We start from the raw sequence: 6184 nt of genomic DNA, 5'->3' as shown, positions 1-6184 counted from the left end.
ACCCTGTAGAAAGATCAGTTAGAAGAAGTTATATTGTAGAGAGTTCAGCTACAAAGAAACCACCATGTAGAGAGTTCAGCTAGAAGAAATTACCTTGTAGAGAGTTCAGTTACAAAGAAACCATCATCTAGATAGTTCAGCTGCAAACAAATCACCTGTAGAGAGTTCAGCTACAAACAGATCTCCCTGTAGAGAGATCAGTTAGAAGAAGTTACCTTGTAGAGAGTTCAGCTACAAAGAAACCATCATGAAGAGAGTTCAGCTGCAAACAAATCTCCCTGTAGAGAGTTCAGTTAGAAGAAGTTCCCTTGTAGAGAGTTCAGCTACAAAGAAACCATCATGAAGAGAGTTCAGCTACAAACAAATCACCCTGTAGAGAGATCAGCTAGAAGAAGTCACCTTGTAGAGAGTTCAGATACAAAGAAACCACCATAATTATAGAGAGTTCAGATGCAAACAAATCACCCTGTAGAAAAATCAGCTACAAACAAATCACCCTGTAGAAAGATCAGCTAGAAGAAGTCACCTTGTAGAGAGTTCAGCTACAAAGAAACCATCATGAAGAGAGTTCAGCTGCAAACAAGTCTCCCTGTAGAGAGTTCAGCTAGAAGAAATTACCTTGTAGAGAGTTCAGCTACAAAGAAACCATCATCTAGATAGTTCAGCTGCAAACAAATCACCTGTAGAGGGTTCAGCTACAAACAAATCTCCCTGTAGAGAGGTCAGTTAGAAGAAGTTACCTTGTAGAGTGTTCAGCTACAAAGAAACCATTCTGTAAAGAGCTCAGCAGCAAAAAAAATCACCTGTACAGAATCCAGCTACAAATAAATCACCCTGTAGAGAGAACAGCTAGAAGAAGTTACCTTGTTGATAGTTCAGCTACAAACAAATCACCCTGTAGAGAGATCAGCTAGAAGAAGTTGCCTTGAAGAGTGTTCAGTTACACAGAAACCACCATGGACAGTTCTGTAATAAATATAGGTATTATATATATAATTTGTACATTTACTGATAAAATCAGAAATATTTAAGGTACATCTGCTTCATCTTTTCTTCTTCCTGTAGTAAAGAAAAAAGATGGGTTAAAAAAGTCCCAAAGCAGGCCATAGACCGGCTTTGGGGTATACAAATACAAAAAGAAGTGAAATCTAATCCAAAACAGCCAAGCTGTAAAAAAAGGGTGCGGCCCTCAAAAAGGCTATGGTGAAAAAAGATGTGAAATCCAAGGTGGCGGCCAAGAAATGGCTGTGATGGTAGGTTAATGGTAAAAATTTTAATAACAACAATTCAGGTGAATTTTGGTGCCGCTTGGTCAATTGGCACAAAATTCACCTGAATTGTCGTTATTAAAATTTTTACCATTAACCTACCATCACAGCCATTTCTTGGCCGCCACCTTGGATTTCACATCTTTTTTCACCATAGCCTTTTTGAGGGCCGCACCCTTTTTTTACAGCTTGGCTGTTTTGGATTAGAAAATATCATACAGTATTCCTCTGGCAGTGTTAGTTTGATTTTGCTGATGTGTGATTTGCATTGTTTTTGTAAAATGTATATACAGTGGAAGCTCTCTTAACAAACTCCCCGAATTAAAGACACAATAGAAAAAACCTCCATAATAAGGTCAAAATGTTTGGTCCCAACAGGTCCGGCTAATAACATTTTGTACTTCTGAAAGAGTAAAACAGCAAAAGATGGACAAAAATTCTGGGTCCCAAAATGTCCATAATAGAAAGGTTCCACTGTGGTCACAATTAATTTTATCTCATAACTGCATGTCTAATAGAGTAATTTATCTGTGAAATCAGGCCAGGGTCACCTGTGTAATTATGAAGGTATACATTATACATGAGTGTACGAATGAATTTGTAAAGTTACCATTTTGCCAGTTATTAATATCCATTTCAGCAAAAAAATTATGTGATGTACATGTGAATAGTTATAATGTGTGTGACATCAACAGAGGACTAGGGTCAGGTTACTGTGTCTCAGCAATGCTACAATGTTTTGATGTAACATACATCGCTATGGTGATGTTTGTAGAGACAAATTTCAAAATAAAGGCTGATCATGACCGCATGGAGTCTAAACAAGAGATTACCAGGCCATGCTGGCTTCTTAGTGGTTGACATGCAGCAAAATCAACACAGAAAACATCTGGCCAACTATATCTGGCTATTCACCAGTACTCCACTGATTCTTGTCACGCTAGGTCTTTCACAAAGCCAGAGCTGCTATTTGAGTGCTGCCCACACCACCAACAAAGGATGTTGTTAAAATTAGCCTCAAGTAGTTTGAGTAATATTGAGCAAGGTCAAAACCAATAAAATGGTAGTAAGAGCATAATTATATAGTTATTCTACTGGTGGTGTTAGTTTGATTGTGCTGATGTGTGATTTGCATTGGTATATAAAATGTATATAGTCACAATTAATTTTATAGTCACTGCATGTCTAATAGAGTAATTTATCTGTGAAATCAAGTCAATTTCACTTGTATAATTAGGAAGGTATCATTTAACATGAGTATGAATACATTTGTAAAGTTACCATTTTGTCAGTTATTAATTATCCATTTCAGCAAAAAATTCTGTGATGTACATGTCAATAGTTATAATGATATAATGTGTGACATCAACAGAGGATTAGGGTCAGGTTACTGTATCTCAGCAATGCTACAATGTTTGATACCAGGCGTATGTGCTTTGCTATTAGTATTGTGCATGGTGTTTGAAGAGATAGACTTCACAATGGAGGCAGACCAAGTTTGAAGTCCAGACTGACACGAGATTACAGAGCTGTGCTGGTTTCTTCGGGCTGATGTGCAACAAAATCAACACAGAAATTGTTTGGCCAACTATATCAGGCTATCCGCCAGTACACCACTGATTCTTGTCAAGCTATGTAGTAATGATAAGGATGAAAACCAATATTTTTATTGTTACAACTACAATAATAATTATGGTAGTCTAGTATAGGTATCCACTGGTGGAATTACCAAACTTTAATTCATTTTTTCCAGGTTACAAGTTCCATCTACCATACTAAAAGCTTAATGTGCATGTGGTAATGATAGATCCAAGTGATTACTGAGACATCATCATGCATGGTATTCAATTGACAATACAGTTGTTTCTTGGCAACAGTTGGCTTGATATTCATCAAATTTCTACACAGTCAAAACTGAAGCACTATGGTGGTAGCACTTGGAGGTTATATTTTTTGACAGAAGCAGTCAAAATTTACCACTTATAGATGCTACCATCAATAGCGTTTTTAAGAGCTACTATGATACATCAGTTTCAACAGTGTACAGAAATTAATGAAGTTATAAAAATATTAATACCATTGATGTTTGTGGACTATAGATGCGTGTGTGACTTGGTAACAGATAGATGTGTTAATTACTGCAATACTGCTATTCCATTTCTTGTATCAATGGCTATTGCTAACTGAATAACACATAACTTAGAGATACTTATTTGTGATGTGATATAGATAAAGTTTTCCATCATAATTTTTTGTTGAATGACCTCCTTTGTTTACACAGAAGAATACAGGGAAAGCACTTTACATACCTTCATGGATTTTCAAGGTGAATAGATTGACCCAAGTACCATATTTGTAGAGTGTTTCAGTCGTGTGTTATGAGATAGATTCAATAATATGCCTGTAATATATTCTTGCCATGCTGTTGCTAAAAAGTATGGCTCTAAAATGCATTATCATGTAGCTAGCAACGTTATTAATATTGTTATTACTGTTGAATAAACTACCCACCTATATATCAGGTAAATAGTCAAAATGTTTAGGTTTGCTTTCATATAAACCACACAAATAATTTGGGCTGTACAGATATGGGATGCCTGTTCTGGATAAGAGAGATTCCACTATAAGGAGATTAGAAAAAAATCAATTTCAGAAGGCTAGTATAGCTTATGGCCTCATGTGTATCTCAAAAATCACCAGCTTAAATTCAGTGTAGAATGTGTCACTATACCCAAGAGAAATAATGGTCTAATTTTGTGCAGGGCATTGTAAAAGTACATAAGATAGCAGATAACCATGGATAAAATCAATGGGATTATAGTGTGTACAATGGATCTATTGTTATTAATGTTCTGATTGTATCCTTTAAAGGAGATCATCACCCATAGTTCAAGTTAAATACTACAGTAGCAGGCCCGTAGGGAAGGGGGGTTTTGGGGGTTCTGAAGAACCCCCCTCTTCAGTAAAAAGGTCTACATTTTCAGTAAAAAAGTCCACAGTTTTAGTAGAAATGTCCATAATTTTGGTATAAAAGTCCAAAATTTTATCTTTTTGGTATGTTTTTCAAAAAATTTCCTGGTTAGGACCATAATTTCAGATACTTCTTTACTACTCCATGATACAAAAGGTCCACCTTTTTGTCTAAAGAACCTACCCAGGTAAAAGTCTGGCTACGGCCCTGAGTAGCATAGATGCAGTTACAGGCTGACACAAATGCGTACTGCTATAAAATACATAAGGACCCACTGATTATTCTCATTATTATATGCTATGCTGCACTATTGAATCTCAGCAATGCTACAACAGTGTTGGGCAAGTTACTTTTTAAAAGTAACTAGTTACATATTACATATTACTTGCAACTGAACTATTTAGTTACAGTTACATATTACCCATAAAATAAAGTAACTATAATAATATTACATATTATATTACTTTGTGTCCACAGCCTTAAGCTGTCACATGTGAAACTACCACCTTATCACGTGACATGATTGCGTTGTTGGACAATGTGCAAATCCTGGTTATAAGTAAGAAGCTGGTGAATAAGTTTCATTCAGTAGGCTTCATTACTTCGTTGTGGCTAGGTGTTACTCAGTGGATTACTAACGAGATTAGTAACTTTGTTACTTGTAGCAAGAGTTCATAATATATAATATTTCGGAGAGTATCCAACGCTTTATTGCCACTTCAAAACGCACCGCGTAATAATGTTACGCAATAGTCGTCATCACCAAAGGTGTTAACTTGCTTCAAGAGCTATAAGGGCCTTGAAGTGCTTGCAGGTCTTCTCTTTGGTATATCAACGCCTATCAACAAGTCTTTCATGGCGAAGCCATGTGTTGGAGTTTACTGAAATTATACTAAAATATTCAGATACATTACACAATGTTGCACAATTAATACGCAGTTCGTTTTGAAGAGGCAATACAGGCGTTGGATACTCTCCTAAATATATATATTATGAACTCTTGCTTGTAGTAATAATATTACGTAATATTAGATTCGTTACAGTAACAATATTACTTAGTGCTAGGCAATGCGTTACATTTGTAAGTAAAATAACTTGAGTTATATTACTTGTTTTTATAGCGTATTTCGTTATATTACTTAGTTACCACAATAGTAATAATATTACGTAACGCGTTACTCCCTATAGTCTCGCGTGGCCAGACCGCTTTTTCTCCGTCACGGCGCTTATCGATTAGAGATTATAAGCGCCTACTGCGAAAAAGGGTCTGGTTCAGAATCAATACATAAACTCGTTTTCACACCCCAAGCTAGAGCTCGGGGTGTTTATCAACTTTCGTCATAAAACGTAAGGAGAGAACAACCATCAGTATTATTGATGAAACAAACAATTACACTAAATGTCCTCGGACACATGCTACCACAAAAATAGGGCATGACAAGCCCCACAGGTGGGCATGGCAAGGAGTACAATTAACAAAAACAAAACACACACACACATACAATTAATAATGAAAAATGTCTTACTTCCTTTTAAATTTCAAGCCACTTACGCACTGGAAATGCCAGGAACGCTTTCCGGTAGCGGTGATGAGAGACACTTAGGTTGTTTTTCTATGGTTAAAAAGATCACGGACCGATTCCTTGTGAAAACGAAAAGGCTAAAGGCAAACTGAGCAAGAAATAAACCCGTGACCTTTTAACCGTAGAAAACAGCCTCAGTGTCTCTCATCAGAGTCACCGCTATACCGGCAATCGTTCATGGCATTTCCAGTGCGTACGTGGCTTGAAATTTAAAAGGAAGTATACGTTTTATGACGAAAGTTGATTAAACACCCCGAGCTGTAGCTTGGGGTGTGAAAACGAGTTTACGTATTGATTCTGGACCAGACCCTTTTTAGGAGTAGGCGCTTATAATCTCTAATCGATAAGCGCCGTGACGGAGA

This window comes from Dysidea avara, chromosome 2 (assembly GCF_963678975.1).
Source record: "Dysidea avara chromosome 2, odDysAvar1.4, whole genome shotgun sequence".
Lineage (NCBI taxonomy): Eukaryota > Metazoa > Porifera > Demospongiae > Dictyoceratida > Dysideidae > Dysidea > Dysidea avara.
The sequence above is the reverse complement of the archived record's forward strand: the minus strand, read 5'-3'. Positions refer to the sequence as shown.